This window comes from Citrus sinensis, chromosome 8 (genome assembly GCF_022201045.2).
Source record: "Citrus sinensis cultivar Valencia sweet orange chromosome 8, DVS_A1.0, whole genome shotgun sequence".
Taxonomy (NCBI): domain Eukaryota; kingdom Viridiplantae; phylum Streptophyta; class Magnoliopsida; order Sapindales; family Rutaceae; genus Citrus; species Citrus sinensis.
Genome location: NC_068563.1, coordinates 18,200,713 through 18,221,587, shown reverse-complemented (window position 1 = coordinate 18,221,587; position 20,875 = coordinate 18,200,713).

Below are 20,875 nucleotides of genomic sequence, written 5' to 3'. Positions count from 1 at the left end.
ACGTGCATGAGTCAATTGTCTCATTTGCGAGCAAAGCAAAACCGAAGACTGTTGTTCTGAAGTGATGGTTTGTTCCGACAAGTGTAACGAGAGGTTTATGATATGCATTAGTCTTATACGTTGCATCGAATGCCAACACATCACCTAAACACTGATAGTCATAATGAGCTACACAATCAACCCAAAAAAGTACGCTATTTTCATCATCTAGTGTGTACTTAAAGCAAAGCCAGGGTCATGTTCAGATTTTGCCGCAAAGTATGCTATAGTTGTGTCTGAGTCAGAATCTCCAACCTCGGCACGAGTGGAAGCATCTAGTGTGTTTTGCATGTCTTTGCGTGTAAACCTTAGGTTTTGAGGCCCCTCTACCTGATCAGTCATGTAATCCATGAATTGGCAAGTCTTCACACCAACATGCCTTAATGCCTTTGCTTGCGCAAGTTCTGCATCAGCAACCTTTCGATGTGAACGAATGAGATGAACTTTATTATTAGAAGCCAAATGATGGTTGTGCTCAGGCCTGAATTCTTTGGAGATGTATTTACCAACTAATTCATCGTAATTCACTCAAAATGATACCCAACACCCGGTTCGTGGTTCTCGCACCCTACTGCAGTTTTGAGATTGTCTTTCATCTCTTACCCCTTCGAAATGACAAACCCAACGTCGAATTGTGATTCGTCCAGTCTTTTTTCCTCGCCGCATATCATCTTTCCTAATACCAAAACCAATCATTCGGGCATAATTGTTATACCACAATTGTGCATCCTCTACTGAGTCGAAATGACTGTCAAGTACGTCCGATGCCTGTAAACCAACCTTTGGAGCAATGGATATTCCTAGGTTGCTGGAACTATGTGGGCTACTCATATTTAACCCTTGTTCAACCAAAACTTTGTTAATAACATAATTCACACCCTTTATCTTAATAATTTAATATAATAATAAATATGAAACCATCTATGGGAGCACAAATCTACTACTTAAATTATAGCACATACCTTTGTTGGAGAGAAACTTGACTTATGAAAAGTTGAAAACTAGGCACCAGAGATGTTCAATGAGATTTTAGAACATAGCATTTGGGATTATGTTTTGGAGTGATTGTGTTTTTTGTGAAGAAGTCTTGGACATGAGCCTTAGGATAATCCCTCATTAATGGAGGGAAAGTGAGTTTTGTTTTCATCATATTTATTGCAAACCTAACCAACCAAACGTGATAATTTTACCTTTATTTTTTTTAACTTTATATAGGACATGCAACATGTAAAGTTAAACATACAACTGGAAAACTGGAAATAGACGTTGATGCTTGCTGGAATCATCCAGTGAACCGGTTAATAAATTCAGAAAACTGGTCAACCGGTTTGATGCTAGCTGGATTGAACCGGTTAACCGATTAATAAAATCGAAAGACCGGATTCGGTTTGAAGATTGCTGTGGCCAATCGGTCATCCAATTATGAAAACTGGAAAAACGGATGCGGGAGGGAACTTGCTGGATCCACTCGGCTAACCGGTTATGAAAGCCGGCAGACCGGAATTCACAACTGGATTGAAGCATGCTCGAACTAATCAACTTACCGAAATTCACAACCGGAAGACCGGATTCGAGTGACATGCTTGTTGTCAACAACCAGATAACCGGTTGTGAAATCTGGTTATCTGGATTCGAGGGACATGCTTGCTGTCAACAACCGAATAACCAATTAGGAAATTCAGTTATCCGGATTCGAGGGACATGTTTGTTGTGCACAACCGGATAACCGATTATGAAATTCGGTTATTCGGATTCATCTTACATATAAACCGAATTCAACTGGCTTACTGGACGAAACCGGATAACCGGTTATTCAAACCGAAAACCTGGATTCGCGTGGCTAGGTTACTACCCACAACTGGTTAGCCGGTTAGGAATTTTCAGATAGCCGGATTCGCGAGTATATATACTGTTCATCTCCTCCTTTATCTTTCGGTAAACCGGTTAGCTTTCTCTCTCTAAAACCGATTATTCCTCTCTCGTTTGCTCTCTAAAATCCATCATTTTAACATGGTTTTTATGCAAATGGATCCATGAACTTGTTTCCCATCCGTTCTTGTATCCAAAATCATCCTTCAAACCCTTTTTCAACCTCAAAATCAATAGATCCGAAATCGATTCTAGGGTTTAAGCCGAAACTTCTCTCTAGATTTCTCCCTCTGAAGCCGTTTTTTATCGAAATTGCTTCTCAAAATCTCTTTCCATCCTTATTATCTCCCTTCTCATTGATTTATTTCACTTCAAATCAAACAAACTCACCATGTCAAGCTCACGACCGGTTCGAAGAAAAGGCAAAGAACCAGTTCAACATACTAACCGATCACGACAAGCAGGGGGCACCTCCAATCAATCCAACTTTGAGGCCACACACTTTCAGAACCACAAACATCTAGCCAAACGATTTCACCAACAGTTCATGACTCGTGAGGTACTCCAAACCTTTTTTGTTTTACCGGATTAGTTGAATAATCTTAGTATTAACAATAGAACTTTATTGCAATTGTTGGAAGATGTTGGTTGGCTTAATGCAATTGTTTTTTAGGAAAATGTATATCCCGACTTGGTGAAAGTGTTTTACTCAAATATGGATTGTTCCGCGGAGAAAGAGAATCGAGTAATCACCACAGTTGGAGGAGTTTCGATTAAGTTTGATTATTCGGAGTTGAACTCTATCCTAGGAACTTCCGATGATGGCCTAGAAATGTTTTCACCCAGGAAACCTCCTGATATTGATGGCTATGTTCATATTGATGCTGTTAAGAATATATGTCGTCGTATTGACCTTTCGAATGACGATTGTACTATCCATTTTCGCACCTAATGTCTTTGTCTTCAAACTCGGATATTACTTCGTTTTATTTAGAGTATTGTGCTTCCTAGATCAGGCCATTTGGATGAGGTTTCTCATATGGATGTTGCCTTGATTGATTGTATTCTTAGACATCGTCCAGTCGACTTAAGATACACTATTGTCCGAAACATGCTTAGTATACCTAAGTTGATTACCCGTTCCTTTCCGTATGGTCATTTCATCACCCGAATCCTCAAATACTTTAGCGTCCCTATCCAAGAACCATCATCTAGGCCATCTAAGAGCATTGAGGATGAGGCTGTTAGTTCTTTAGGTTTTGAGTGTCGTAATGGCACTTGGGTGAAAGTCACTGATAATAAGTTCACCTTTCTTGCTCCAAGTGATGATCGGCCACTTAATATTGCGGTTCCAGCCCATCAGCTACCTATTTTTTCGCTTTCATTTCGGGGTCAGCGTAGACGTTGAGCTCCTTCAGTATCTCCCTCAGCTCCTACAGCCTCTGCACCTGCTTTACCACATCCTGAGCCTCCTACTTCTAAAGAAGTTACTCTTCAGCAGCTTATGGATGAGGTGAGGACACTCTCTATGCAGCAGACTGAGTTTCAGCAACAGCAGCAGCAGCTTATTCATGGACAGCGCCTCCTCTTTGAGCACTTCGGCACTCCATATCCGTATCCACCTCCATCACCACCATCCTCACCACCTCAGTAGTCTCTTATGCTTGTATTTGGACACACCTACATTTCATTATGATTTTGGATTATGTATTTGTTTTGAATGATATGGATTTGTTTTGATTGTTTGATATTTCATGGATAATATGTTATTTCCGTATGCTTTGGATATTTTTGGACTAATGTGCTGTATTGAGATTTCGATAAAAAACCACATGTGTTGATTAAATAAAGATTTATGTATTGTGCTTTTACAATAAGAATATGTTTTTATGGAGTTAAGTTGTTTTTCATAATCTTTGATTTTAATAAATTATTGTTTTGAATTTCGAATTTAGACTTATTTGAAAATATTTAAATATTTTGGGTCATTCTATAATTTCTCATATTTTGGATCATATCTTAATTTCAGAAGTTTTGGGTTTAATAAAGTAATAATTAGAAATTCTGAAATTGGACCTATTTGAAAATTTTTATAATGTTTTGGGTCATAACATAGTTTCATACAGTTTTGAGGTCAAACTGTATTTTTAAAACATAATTCATTGTAACACTTCACGTGGAATATACAACTTATCACGTAAAGTTGGCAACATGGACTTCAAACATTAAACGGGCGAGATTATTCGAGAATTTTGGCTTTATCCAAAACATGCAACATCGTACGTCAAACATGAAATCCTACCGTCAGACATGCAATAACTGACGTTAAACATGAAACTTACAACACTTCACGTGAAATATACAACTTATCACATCAAGTTCGCAACATGGACGTCAAACATGAAACGGGCAAGAATATTCGAGAATTTTGGCTTTATCCAAAACATGCAACATCGTACGTCAAACATGAAATCCTACCGTCAGACATGCAACAACTGACGTTAAACATGAAACTTGCAACACTTCATGTGAAATATACGACTTATCACGTCAAGTTCACAACATGGACGTTAAACATGAAACGAGGGAGAATATTCAAGAATATTCTTTATTTTGGCTTTATTCAAGACATGCAACCTCTAACATTAAACATGCAACCGTTACGTCTGACATGCAACAACTGACGTTAAACATAAAACTTGCAACACTTCACGGGAAACATGCAACTTATCACGTCAAGTTTGCAACTTCAACGTCAAACATGAAACAAGCGAGAATATTCAGAAATATTCGTTATTTTGGCTTTATTCAAGACATGCAACCTCGAACGTTAAACATGCAACCGTTACGTCTGACATGCAACAACTGACGTTAAACATGAAACTTGCAGCACTTCACGTGAAATATACGACTTATCACGTAAAGTTCGCAACATGGACGTCAAACATGAAACAGACGAGAATATTCCAGAATATTCTTTATTTTGGCTTTATTCAACACATGCAACATCTTACGTCAAACATGAAATCCAACCATTGAATATGCAACAACTGACGTTAAACATGAAACTTGCAATACTTCATGCGAAATATGCAACTTATCAAGTAAAGTTCACAACTTCGACGTCAAATATGAAACGGATGAGAATATTTCAGAATATTATTTATTTTGGATTTATTCAACACATGCAACATCTTACGTCAAACATGAAATCCAACCGTCGAATATGCAACAATTGACGTTAAACATGAAACTTGCAACACTTCACGCAAAATATGCAACTTATCACGTAAAGTTCGCAACTTCGACGTCAAACATGAAACGGACGAGAATATTTTAGAATATTCTTTATTTTGGCTTTATTCAACACATGCAACATCTTACGTCAAACATGAAATCCAACCGTCGAATATGTAACAACTGACGTTAAACATGAAACTTGCAACACTTCACGCGAAATATGCAACCTATCACGTAAAGTTCGCAACTTCGACGTCAAACATGAAACGGACGAGAATATTTCAGAATATTCTTTATTTTGGCTTTATTCAATACATGCAACATCTTACGTCAAACATGAAATCCAACAGTCGAATATGCAACAACTGACGTTAAACATGAAACTTGCAACACTTCACGCGAAATATGCAACTTATCACGTAAAGTTCGCAACTTCGACGTCAAATATGAAACAGACGAGAATATTCCGGAATATTCTTTATTTTGGCTTTATTCAACACATGCAACATCTTATGTCAAACATGCAATCGAGACGTCGGACATGCAACAACTGACGTTAAACCTGAAATACTATTTTTTTTTCATTTTCAATTTCTTTATTTTTTGCCATTTTATTTAATTATATTATATTGTATTATAGGGTTTCTATTATATTATTTAATTTCTTTATCTTTTGCTATTAATTATATTATAAAAAACTATTTTGGAGATTTTATTTAATTTTTTCATTTTTATGTTGTATTTTTAATATATTTTTTTAAAAAAATATGGTGCAACAAGTTTGTTAACTGGCTGCACCAAGTCTTTGGCTGCCAAATCGCAGCCAAAGACAGCCGGGCTCTCTTTTTGAGAGCCCGGCACGGTGCTGGGTACAATGCCAACGGCATTGTAGCCAAACCCTGAATCCATTAGTAGGTGATATGCTTCAATCAGCCAGATACTTGCCACTACTGTTAAAGTTGACGATGTCAAAATAGCGAACGCCAGCATTATTTTTCCATCTCAATTAGTTAATTTTTATTAATCTACAATATGAAACAATATATTTTTGTTATGTATAAATGTGAAAAATATAGATAATAATTATAATGGTTATTAATTGGTTTATTATGGTAATTTCAATGTATGTGCTTTCTTTTATCATTAACTAGAAAATAGAACCACGCTTCACGCGATTTTGAAAAAAGGATTTAGTATTATCCTTTTTTCTTACTTTACACTTGATGAAACTGATGAAAAATATAAATTGATTTTTTTTAAGATGAGGTAGCCTTATAAAAAACAAAAAAAAACTATTAGCCAGCTATACAAATAAAGAAACAACACAAGATAAAAAATAAAATGACAGAATATATTATAGAGTGATTTTATTCATTCCAATTGTGTGTGTACAAAACAAAAAAATGAGCTCTCATTTTATAGTTACATAATCACTCCATGAAATTAATGAAAAATTATGGATCATAATTCCTTGTGAGATAGTGGGAGTTATAGGGAAGCTAAAGGTTGCTAATGGGAGATAGTGGGGAGACTAAGGGATATATGTTATGAACATCTACATTTGTTTTAATAAATTCATAACACTCCCCCTTGGATGTTCATTACAAAGAATATGCCTCATTAAAATCTTTACATAATTGTTATTGTGTAATAACAATCAAATTAATTATGAGAAGATGAAATGGCAAATCTAAAAGAAAATTTCTCTATTTATTAGATAATAGAGAATATGCAAAGATGAGAAATGGTGATGCCGCATCATCTCCTCAAGTTCCAACTTTATATATATATATATATATATATAGATTTACCAAACATACACGCTGGATTATTTGGTAAGTGATTATGTTATGATCTAAAATTACCAAACATATGGCCAAATTATTTATAAAGTTTATTTTAAAAAAACAAATCTATTATAAAATAGATTATTTAGGAAGCTAAATCAATCCCAAATATACTTGTAATCTAAACTTTTAAAAAATAAATTCATTTTTTAATTTGCATTCAATAAAATTATTTAAATTAAAATAAATCATTTTTAAATGAAAAATATAATACAGAAGAGAAGGTAAAGATGCAATAAGAGATAATTTATCTAGAAAATTATTTATACTAATATTTGCGGCGGTTGTATAATTATTTAAAAATAAAAAGCGAGTATTACAAAGTGATCAATAAATTATTTATTTTGTTCTCTATGACAAGTAAGCATCAAAGTTGGTATGCAATCAATTTCTAATCAATGTATATACTACCAGACATATATGTGGCCGGCAAAGCAAATCTCAAATGGACCGATCAAAGAACACTGCAAATTGCATAGTTATTCACAATAGGCACAACTTTTCCTACAACTTATTAGAGTAACTGAAAACATCTTCATAATTGACACCCATTCCAACGCTGCTAAATTATTTATCAATTAAGAGCATAACAATATAGTAAGGAGAGTTGTTATTTACTCCGGGCCAAACCCCGGGTCAAGTCCCGAAAATTAATAGAAACGACGTTGTTTTGATAATTATTAATTTTTTTAATTTGAGCACCGTAATACAGCGCTCGCTTTCTCCTTCAATTATCATTTCAACTACAAAACCCCTTAACTTCAATTATCTTCCTTATGGGCAAGTGAATTTAGCTTAAATAAATGGGGAAAAGGAAAAAGCAAAGCTTGAATAAAGATTTTATCTTCAACTTGCAGTGGCTTAAATAAATAGGAAAAAGATTTTATCTGTTAGTCCAATTTGTCCCCCATTGATGAGAAAATAGTGCTGGTAAATTGTTTGTATCTTATGATTTATGAAAAACGAATTCAAGGAAGAATATTTGTTTATTTAGTTGAGGAATAAAATGTAGATTTTATAGCACTAGATTGAAGCATTACCTCAGGTGCAGAAGTGAAACGATGGTGGCTATCATCGGTGGTTGTGGTGATGGCAGTGGCGGCAGCTGGGTAAGCGTGATGGTTGTGAATTGTGGGCAATTTCAGAAGAATTGTGGCTGGAGTTGACGATGAAAGAAAGGGGAAAACATCAAACGGTGTGTTTTTTGGCTAACGATGTCGTTTTGAATTCGAGTTGGTTGGTGTTTGTGATTGGCTTAAATAAAACAACGTCGTTTCATTTTCGGGGTTTGACCCAGGGTAAATATCATTTTTGTATAGTAAGATAAAGAAAGAAAGTAAATAAAAGACATAATGTTTAGAGATGAATTTTATTCAATCTCAAGTGTATACAAAGAAGAAGATGAACCCTCCTTTTATAATCTTATAACTATAAAAATAAAGTAAATTATTAGTAAATGGATACACCATTAGTCATAACTTCTTGTAAGAGAAGGGAAGTTATAGGAGATGAAAAGTTGATTTAATAAACATCCACATAGATATAATTATTTCAACAGAGCTGCTTTGATAAACATCCACATAGTTATAATTATTTCATAACACTCTCCCTTAGATGTTTATCCAACAAAGAATATGCCTCATTAAAACCTTTGCTAATGAAAACCCATTAGGAAAAAGACTAGCTAAGCGAAAGAGTATATTATGAATTTATATCTTGTAGTAAAACTTGACTAGAAAAAACCAAATGGGACAAAAGCCTCCACATTAATGACTCTTCTTGTTAAATATGCTCACTTTAAAATAACATGGATGCTTTAAGGATCAATCATAATTTGTTGTAACTAACAATACTTTGGTGAAACAATCTATCAGGATCAACACCATCCTTTGAAAACTTGAAAACATATAATAATTTGTAGATACTATCATCTTGAATTTTAAGAATACATACATATATTTTCATAATTTGGTTGATCTTTCTAAATAAAATCAAGCTTTACCATCTATATAAAGGAAAAAGTATGATATACTTTGCTCACCATTTTGATATTTTTCAGGTTTATGTTAAAAATATTTTAATTTGCAATGATACAATATTTTCATTACCTTTGTATGCACAAGTTGGAATAAAATATGGTACTTTAGGACCAAAATGTATATAATATATTTTGAAATAGAATATTTTTTAATATGGAATACTTTTAATTTTTCTATAATATCAGCATTTCACTTAATAAATTTCAATTCATAAATTGAAAGTAATTCTTCATTTCAAGATTTTCATCTCGAACTTTATTCTTAAAAGAAACATAATTTATAAGCTCTTCAATAGTTATTTCATGATGAAATCATCAACACATTTTGCAAAGATCGCAAATTTAATTTTTAATTTTTATTAAAAACCACATGGCAAAGTGGATAATAACACATTTGAGACTAAATTAATTACCATTTGTATTTGCAAAAATTGTCACAAATAACAACTACTTACGACAATTATGTAATGTCGTGATATGTAAACTTTAAGAACGAAAAAATAGCATTGTTAATTGTATCTTCAAACCTCTAAAATGACGATTTTTAATAATTATTGAGACTATATTTACACACTTTTGAGACAAATATTATAGTCACTATAAATCACATATTGAGACAAATATTATAGTCACTATAAATCACATATTGAGACATATGAAATGTCATTAATTTGACCATTTTGAATACCATTTGTGACAATCTTAACTTAATTTTAAGACAATGATTTTTGTCACTATAACATATTTTTAACATGATGCAAATAATTTTGGTCATTAGAATTTTTTAAAACGGTCTTTCTACGACTAACGTGTGACAATTTATTTTTAGTCATAGAAAGTATAAGGTGACTAATTTGTTATCTTTAGTGACTAAATTTATTGTAATAAAATATTATTACTAAATTTATTGTAATAAATTATTATTGTTCTTGTAGTGACATCCCACTAATAATAAAGTTTCACTCAAGCGATTATACTTTATAAGTCCAGATTGCTATTGTTGGAGAAAAATCAGTTTTTTGAATTAAAAAAAAACTTTTAGGATCGCTCTCATACAATATATAAGAATTTGTAATCTAGAAATCGTACCTTGAAAATCTGATTTGGCTTTTTCCGCTGAAGTGATTTAGGCTTCCAGATCACGATCCGTCACCACCACTCTTGTTAGATCATGATCTGTCACCACCACTCTTGTTAGATCACGATCCGTCACCACCATTCTTGTTAGATCACGATCCGTCACCAATACTCCTGTTAGATCAAGATCCGCCACCAAATAATCTTTCAGGTTATGACTCAAGTTTGATCTACACTTGATGTGTGGGCGCCTTTATCACCACTAAAGCAACTAACACGAGAAATTTTTCTCTCAAAATTAGAGAGAAAAATTTTTTTCTCTGATCTGTATAAAGTGGCTGCTCTCTTTCTTTTGGGAGAAAATAAGCCCTTTTATATTTCTATCTAGTGGAAACCCTAGACTCCATATTTATTTATTTATATTAAATCCCTTTTGATTTAAATTAAAAAATAATTAAAACAAAAGTCACATTACTTGTACTTGTGTTATAGGGGTCCACCTTGTAAAATAGCAAAAGACCCCTTGCACTCAAGCATATTAATGGAGCCTCCCACTAAATAATATATTTAGTCTTTTGACCCAAATAACTAGTTATATTGCTTATTAATTCAGTAGTGGTGCAGTCAATTAAATGAGCTAACTCATGGATCATTTGGGAACATATAATAGTGGCTACAATAATTAGGCCTGTAATTAAACTAGCCCAATTATTTAATTCCAAATCTACTCCACTAAAAGATTGGAACTGGCCTCTATAATTGTATGTTCGAATAATAATTCGTCCCAAGCCACATTGATTTCTTTACTGCACAATCATTTGTACCACATCATTAATTAAATTGATATCTCAACTGTCCAATCAATTTAATTACATTATGTTCCTTGATTTTTACTGATTTTCTCTAATGATCATTTTCAACATGCTAAATATGTTGACATACTCTGGCCAGAGAATTCTATGATCAAGTGTCGAAAACCTATCAAGAGATGTGTTGTACAAATTCTATATTGTCAATCTATAACTCCAATACTTATAATTGCTCCCACCAAGATACCGAGTAATCTTGACTACAAGTATGTGTGTGCCCATTGGTAACTCAAATGGAATAACAATTACAATCATAAAATCATAATTAACTCAAGATTACATTATGTTCCTTGATTCTTGATTCTTACTGATTTTCTCTAATGATCATTTTCAACATGCTAAATATGTTGACACACTCTGGCCAGAGAATTCTATGATCAAGTGTCGAAAACCTATCAAGAGATGTGTTGTACAAATTCTATATTGTCAATCTATAACTCCAATACTTATAATTGCTCCCACCAAGATACCGAGTAATCTTGACTACAAGTATGTGTGTGCCCATTGGCAACTCAAATGAAATAACAATTACAATCATAAAATCATAATTAACTCAAGATTAAGATTACAGTAAAATCAATGCCTATGAGATTTAATAAGTCTGACAGTCATTTCAAGGTTAATTAAATCTCGTATGTGATTCAGCTCAATGTAGTCAAACTGCATCAGTAAATTCATACATGATTTAGACAAATCATTCAATGAATTTACTACAGTCTAAACATAAATAAAGTGCCCAACTCTATTTATCAAATGCGAACTAAATTTATTTAATCATAAGATAACTTGCATTTATGTCTTCTGTGAATCCATATTATGATCACATAAATATATATAATATGATTAAACATACCGTTTTCAATATATATTTATGCAATTGAAAATGTCTCAAATATTTTATTAATCAGAAAATAAATTAAAATGCTTTAAAATAACATATAATCCCAACAGCTATAATATACATAAGTATGATTATGGCTTTGTAATGAATATATAAGGTGTAAGCTTTTTGATTTAGTGTTTTAAGTACTTGTTTCAAGCATTTTATCCTTCAAGGATAAGTAAATAGTTTCTTTATTTTAATTTCGATACATTATAGTTTAGATTCACATTTTATTAATAAATTTTAGGACTTTAGGCATATGAACTATATGTCTAAAATTCTTTATATTTTGTTAATTAATTTTACTTCTTCTAGTGTATGGACTACAGGTCCAAAATTTGGCCAATCATATAATTGATATTCTTTCATATTTTTATGATTAAGGATCTTGAATATTTTATCATAACTAAATTTTTACTGACAATAATCTTATCTCAATTTTAATTTTTCTCTTGCACTAGGTACCAACATACTATTGATCAAATGTTTTTATTTTTCATTATAAATGCCCAATGAGATCTTTCGAAACTTTTAATAAATATGCCTCTACATGGGCTAAAGATTTCTCTTTGTTAATGTGCATGTGTGTCTTTTATAGGGCAATTTGAATCTCTTTTTATTTCTCAAAATTTACCTCTTCAAAGATATTTTAGATTTATTTTATAGTAAGTACATTATGCCTTTCCAAGGGCAATATGTTTAATAATTTAATATAAATCAAATATTTTGCTATGTATGCAAATGTGATCTCTTTAAAAGCACTAATTTATTTCTTCAAGCACCAATTGGTCTACCATATACTTTAGGCATTCATATATTTATTTGTCTTATCATTTTGTCCTTCTAGGACATCATGTCAACCAACAATCATATTTTTTTTGTGATTTTTCACTTTTGCGTATCAATAAATTCATTCAATAATTCATCAATAAAGGGCATTGTATAATAAGCGTGTTGAACTTCTTCAAATAAATTAACTCATATAAAGATTAAAATGGGATAAAGGTAATGGAAGGAATTTATATTGTCTACCAAATGTATATCACTTTGCTCCCCTAATTGTAGGAGGACTTTAACAAAATTATTAAGCTTTGCATAGCAAATTTGCTAAGCCAAATTAGTAAAGATTTTGGATTTGAACTTCTGGTCCATCCCCAATATTAATTCACTTTCATACCACTTCTGGTGGTATAATATTCACATGTTGATTTCTTATGATAAGACCTATAACTATTATAATTTTGAAAAGTTGTTTGATAATGGTTATATCCAATATTAATCGCACAAGAATAGAAATCCATTAAGGAATTGAATTAGTCACAATTTTATTTTAATCAAAAACTCATATTTTATCTTTTAATAAAAGAAAGCATAGTGTCAATTTATATTGGCACTCTTGATTTACTACTGCAAGAGTATATTTGTGCTACCAAATCATGTGTCTTCTAATATGTTTTCTTTTATTTTTTCTCTGCACATCATTTCAAATGAGAGAATCAATTGAGCTTTTGAAATTATCATCAAGCTTTATATATGAACTTTTTTCTCCTTTAGAGAGATGATCATAAAGAAAATCATAATCCTTTAAAATCATTCAGAGATTGATTTCTTTCACAAAATATTATAGTACTATTCACGATCTCAAACATGTGAATATTAATTAGATTTTAGTAACTCAAGAAATCATAAAAGAATCATTCATCAAGAATCCAGTAAAAACATATGGATCAATGTATATACACTTATATAATGAATCCTTCAAAGATGTTAGTGAATGACATCATAATTTTGGAATAATTCTTTAGGAACATATTTTGAAAGAAAAGTGATTAACGCTAGAAAGTATACATTTAATAAAGGTTAAAATTATTATTTTTTCACTTACAATCTTGATTAATGCATTCATAAGTTATAAATTATCTTAATACTCCTCCAATATAATTTCATATTAAATTAAATTGTATTATATTAATTTTATCTTAATTTTATATTGTAAATATAATTCAAAAATAAAGAGGAAAAGGAAGCCGAAAGTGAAGACAAAGAAGATGAATTGCATTGAAAAGAAAAAAGAAAAAAAGTGGAGCCACTTATCAATAATTGTTATAAAAATAATAAAAAATTAAATAATAATAAAAAGAGAGGAGGAAGAGGCCGAAGTTGCCTATAAAAAGGAGGCAAGAGTGAAATTGGAGGAGGGGGAAAATGGGGTGCCTGAGAATGGAAAGGAAGAGTAAAATCAAAGAGAAGGCGAAGAAATGTAGAAGAGGGGTGAGTAATGGATGGTTTAGTTTTAAAATTTTTTTCTCTTTCTTTTGTAATTTATTTTCTTGTAATTTATTTTGGAAGTTTAAATTTTAATTTATAAACAAATTTAATCTTAATTTTATTTTTAGTTATTTTAATTTTAGGCATATGTATTTTTATTTTAATTACACTTAGTTAAATAATAATAGTTAGGTTAGGGTAAGGTGAAACTCTTAGTAGAAAAATATGATTTAATCAAATTTTATTTTTAATTTTATAAATTAAATTATTTTCTATTTAATTTTATCCATATTTTCTATTATGAAATTTTGATTTATTATAGACAAACAAGAGAGTTTGGCACAACAGATTCTTAATATCTTAATATAAAGTATGGTAAAATCTATTTTGACTTTTTATAGACAAATTGAATTTTGGCACATTAAGTACTTAATCCATAATAAAATTAATAAAAAAATAATGTTAATTTATTTAATTAGTCTTTTCCACAATAAATTTAAATGAAAAGAATTTGTTAAATTATGTCTATTACTAAGAGTGGATTCATAACCATAACTAATTTATTTCCATAGTTTCACTTAAATTAAATAGCATACATTTACGTTATATTTTTTTAAGTACTTAGATAAATTAAAGAAAACTAACAATTTAATTTTTTTTTTGTGGATTAACTTCGGACCCACTGAGTTATATTATAATAAGAAACTCTTATATTTGAGAGTAATCAGCATTTTTGAGTTGTGTCAAAAATCTTCTTTATGTGCAATGCAATTCTTCAAGGATGCATTCTTAATTTTCTTTCATTATATACTCTAATATTCACACTTTATGATGAATTTTTAATTCCAAGAACACAAATTGTGAAAATTGAGCATATATAATTCTAAGAAAATTTGATTAAATTATACCTTTGGAGGTAAAACTCTAGCATCGAAAGACGGCTACGAATTTGTTCAAGCTGGATCTTTGTAGCACTGGAGAGATGAGTATATCTGGTCATTCTCCTTCGCCTCTATTAAAGATGCAACCACTACATAATATTGAAAATTAGTTTTCGGCACTAAAGTATCACCGTTACAAATCACTTTACATGTCATACTTAGTTAAAACAGATACAAAATCAGCAGCCATAGAAATAAGAAATAATCATTAAGATTCATTAGATATATTCTTGTTTGGTATTGATATATAATATGGAAAAAATGCTTTGAAAAACAACGATAGAATACTTCCCTTGTAGAGATAGAGTCTCATGCTAATAATGTGTTAAATTATTTATTAATTAGGAGTACAATAATATAGCAAAAAACGAATGAAAGCAAATAAAAAGAACAATGTTTAAAGAAGAATTTTATTTAAAAGAAGGAGATGAACCCTCCTTTTATTGTTTTATAATCATTAAATTGAAGTAAATGATTAGTAAATGAATATATCATCAGTCATAACTTCTTATGAGATAGTGGTAGTTATAGGAGATGAAGAGTTGTTTGGTGAAAGGACGAAGAGTTGCTTTGATGAACATTCACATGGTTATAATTATTTTAATAGAGTTGCTTTGATGAACATCTACGTAGTTATAATTATATCGTTACAAAAGCTTGATTGTTAAGATTAGTATGGAGTTTTTTTAGTTAAATACATGAAATTTTTTAAGAGACTAAGGGCTAGTTTGGAATTGCGGTGGCTAATTAAATAAATTGCTTCTACTTTGCAGATAAAATAAGTTGTTGATTAGAAAAACTGGTGAACTATATTGTTGTGATTACTATGAATTTGAATAGTAGAGTACATGAATTTAGTATGTTTTATTGCGGCATCACTGTTTTATTCTATAATGACTAAAATATACACAAGTTTAAATTACCTTTTATTTTTTGGAGTATGTTTAATAAATTGGTAGACATTTTTTCTTTTAAAACATGTAAAATTATATAAAGCCAAAAAAATCTAATGAAATAAAATCTAATGAATTTCAATATTTGTTATATAAAATATGATAAAAATACATGCTCATATATGATCAAAATAAAAAAAAAAGTAATATGCATTACATTCACATTAAACTTATTGTACTAATATTCCTTAAAATTTCAATTTCATGTGATTTAAAGTTGTTAGTATTGTGATACTCTTCTTAAGTGTCATTGTCTCTTTCTATTCTTTCATCAAAAATTGAATTAGAATAATTTTCAATGTTCCCATAATATGATGGGTTTATGAACTTATTTTAGGAAAATGCAAAACTTTAGGATCCGATATTATTATCCCAAAACATAAAACCATATGGAGGAGACAAGAACAATTTAATTAAAAATTTGCCACCCTATCTGATGCATAATGTAAAGTTGCCAAACTGCCCCTTACCTTTTAAGGACAAAAAGAGGCATTGTTTGGATTTACAAGGAACATAACATAATCTGAACTGTCCGTCAGGCGGAAAGAAGAATAAAATAGAAAGAATGATTGAAGAGCATGTGGGGTGTAGTCAACACTAGTCATAGAAATTTATATTGAATTTTATAATTTGTATTTGGGTTTTGGTTGGACCTTATTTATTGAATTTTATATACACATGTAAATTTATAAACTGACAGGTCTTTGTATTCCTGGAGCATTATTTTTTTATTTATTCAATGCTTGTCATGTCGTTATATAATTTATCATGATTAATTAAATCATATATACAGCAGGGAATGAATAAAAAAAAAAGTACTTTAAAAACATCAAAAAAATTTCTTTGTAAACTACTCAGAGTGTGTTAAGTACATTATATTGTATTGCATTAATATTGTATTATAATAATATTGTACAATTTTAAGTGTTACTCTGCATTGTATTAATTTTACATTAACATTAAATTAATATTATTTAAATTTATTATTAATTATATATGAAATTAATTAAAATATAATATAATTAAATAAAGTAATTGTTGCCATAAAAATTTTCCCAACTTACTACGTGGTAATTCCAACCACAGATGGCCGCCTTAGGATTGAGCTTCCTTTTTGTTAGATCCAACGAAGTTGAAATTATCCTTTATACTTATCTTAATGGACTTTTGAATCTTTTTTCTAAGAGCTCACTTCCTTAGGAGATGAGGACGTCTTTGTCTGATAATGCTTTACAAACATAAGAAACCGATCAGAGGATTGGCTTTACCAGTGTGGACTCTTTGACGGTTAAGTCAATCATGAGATTTTTAAAAATATGAACTTAGAGAGAGAAAATCAACATTTCCCTTCTTGAGTCAAATGTTTTTACCTTTCAATGAGAGTAGAGACCATATTTACAAGCGAAATTGATTTAGCTTGAGTTCTAGTCACTTTGATGACAAGTGTCATTGTTCTTGTGACATTTGGTGGTACTTGTCTTCTTGTGTGCATTTTGATTGACACATGGGTATGCAAGTTTATCTACATATCAAAGGAGGAAGCGTTTTAATTTTAGGTTGTTTTTCCTAAAATCCTAGGATCATAGAATCCTTAGAACCTAGGAGTTTATCTTTGGATAGAATTGTAGGAACCTTAAAATCTTTTGGGCCTTAGAATCTTGTCACCTAGGAGGTTTATCTTAGAATATAATCTTAGGAACCTTGAAATCTTTTGCACCTTAGAGCTTGGGCACCTAGGAGGTTTATTATAAGTAGTTTGTCTTAAGATAAAATCCTAAGAGCCTTTTGGGCCCTGGGGCCTTCCCACCTAAGTGATTTATCTTAGATGGTTTGTCCATCGCTTCATCGACTTTATAATGACCAAATTTATTTGGGACTTAAATGTGCTTATTCTATTTTTGGTCCAACAATAATATTATAATATAATTTATAAGTTGTGATATTTGACCCCCTCATTATATCTTACCATTCCACCCTAATCACTTTATACTAATATCTAATTTATCTTTATATGAAATAACTTAAAATTGTAAATAGCTTTTAAGTGCACTCATATGAAAATTTCCATTAATATCTAATTTAATTAATCTAATTTCTTAAACCTTAATTTCTTTAAACTTTTTAAACTATTATTTCTTCTCAAATATTTTATACTCTACTTTTGTAATCATGGAAAAAATTAATTTATAGTACTCAATAGAGGATAATGAAGAAAATACCAATTCCTTTTTTTATGGTTATGGTAATGATGGATAATTCCTTAAAAAGAAAGAGAGAGATTATATTGATTTTGAGATTTTTTTTAAAAAAATAGCTTTTATAAGTTTTATAGGGTAGGTGCTTAGAACAAAAATGTAAAAATTACAATAAGGGTAAATTTGAGATTAGGCGGGGTATGTTCAAAGTTAAAGATCAATTTAAATTTTTTAATAGAGCTAACCAAAAAGCGGGTGCTAGTGAAATATAATAAGAGAGTTAAATATTACCACTCATAATTTATTTTTATATAAGTATTAATATATAAATATAATATCATACAATGATATAATAAAATATAGTATTATTAATAAAATAATATTGTCATATAATTTATTTATTATATTATTATTTAACATTAGAATAATTTATTTTTATAATATTATAATAAAATACATTTGCCTCAATTGAGGCATTAACTTTTGCCTTAATTGTGTAATGCGCCTAAGTGGCGCATTGTGGTAAGCTCCTTAATTTTGTCAATACATTCTTGCTTTTAAGTTAATATGAACGATATTTTAATGTCCTATAATTACATGTTCCAAACACACCTTTAGTATTTTAGTGTTGGTATTTTCTCATCTCATTCTAGATAAGAGGTTTAAGGTCCTGTGCGACATTGAGATTGGATAACTGTAGGTTAAAAACTGCAACACCATAATATTTGATAAATACTAACTATTATATCTTGAAAGCTATATTAATGTGATTTTTTAATTTTATGATTAAAAAATCTATTATATCTTTAATAATTTCGTCAAAATTATTATTTAAAAATTATATTTACTATATATTATTAACTTTTATTTTATAGTTATAATTTTTTTTCAACAACAGCTGAATTTTAAAAATTATAATATCTCAATTTCAAATAGAGCCTAGGTCCAGTCATTGTAAAAGTTAATTTTATTTTAAAAATTTGGAGTCGATCCATCCGTCCTTAACCAAAATGAATCTATTTTGAACATCAATAAGGTAATTTAGAAAGTTTGATAAATAGAGGGGTGCCAACTAATATAGTAACACCCCTCCAAAATTCTCCTAAAGCCTCTTTTAAATAAAATTATTCAATGATATTTGGCTATCGTATGCCTAGGGTTTTCAAGGTAAACAGGATTTCACCGTCCTTTGGATTAATGTGAAGGTGGAAATTTGTTAAATGAATTGTCATCCAGACAAAACGCTAAGATGCAGGATACTGCACAAGTTTTCATTTTGAACCCTTCACACCGACATAACAAAAAATTCTTGCTCAGATTAATTATAGGGTAATTTTTGGAAACTTCCCCTGAGGTTTGTCCTTACTACACTTAAAGAGAATGTATGCATTTATTGACATATAGCACCCCTGACCGTGTATGAGCGTTAGAGTGCCGTTTAGTTGTTAAGGGCAATAACATAATTGCCAAAATAAAGAGGCTGACTCCAGAAAGAATGCAATAGCTTTTGCTTCCTCTCCATGTCTTCGTTCTTATTCTTTCTCTCTCTCTCAAAAGAATTTGGAGGCAGAAAAGGAAAAAAAAAATTCTTATTTTCTTTCTCTTTTCCCCCCTTCCTCTCCACCCATTTCGTTCTTTGATCAGTAAAGCTGAAAAACAAAGGCCACTATTCCTGCATCACCACCAGTTTGTCGTATTGCTTTGCTAGTCAACAAAAATTCTAACCCCATGTTAAAAAATAACATCAATATTAATGCTTCTTCTTCTTATGATTCTTTCACCTCCTTAGAAAATGGTGCACTAGTTATTCATAACAAAAGAGAAAGAAAACCAGCAGGCACCCCATGTAGCTTTCTTTTTCAATTTTCTATTGTATATGGGTTCAATTCTTTTAAGGCGAATTGCAAGTTTTAATTTTTGTTTTTCCGTTTTTTGTTTGATACGCACACACGCATAAATCCAGATGAGAGGTGGTTTTTATATGCTGTTCAATCTAATTATAAAGCACATCTAAAAAATTGTGGTACTAGAGGCCATTCTTCTGACTGTGGCCGAGTGTTTTCCAGGTTCTTCTCTTTCTCCTAAATTTACTCCCTTTTTTATTCTTTCAACAAAAATGAGATTCTTTGCTCCTTCAAGTGGAACCTCGGGGGCAAATTACCTCCACAAATTGACCCACGGGCCACGGCTACTAGATTTGGAGGGGAGAGAGAGTGACCCACGGCTGCTGGAATTGGAGGGGGTAGAGAGTGACCCACGGCGGCTGGAATTGAAGGGGGGAGAGAGAGTGAACCGTGCGTTTTGTGTTAGATTTGGAGATCCGAGGGGAGAAAGAGAGTGTGACCCGTGACCCACAACTGTTGGATTTGGAGGGGAAAGAGAGTGAGAGCTGTCGACGAAGCGTGGTGAGGAAGAATGGGAGATTGGTGGCTTGGTGAGATTAGTGGCATGAGCTGTGAGGGAGAGCGAGAGAGGGTGTGCTGTGAACGTTGCGTGTGTGTTGCAAACGGTGTTGCACAGTTCTTTCAATCAAACCCTAAGATCCTCACAAAATCATGTCAAAATCTTGATTCACCAGGCCTTTTAATTAAGTTAAAAGCTTCTGTTTTGTTATCTTCTGCAATGCAAGAAGCATCGTCAAGTCTGCAACTCCACG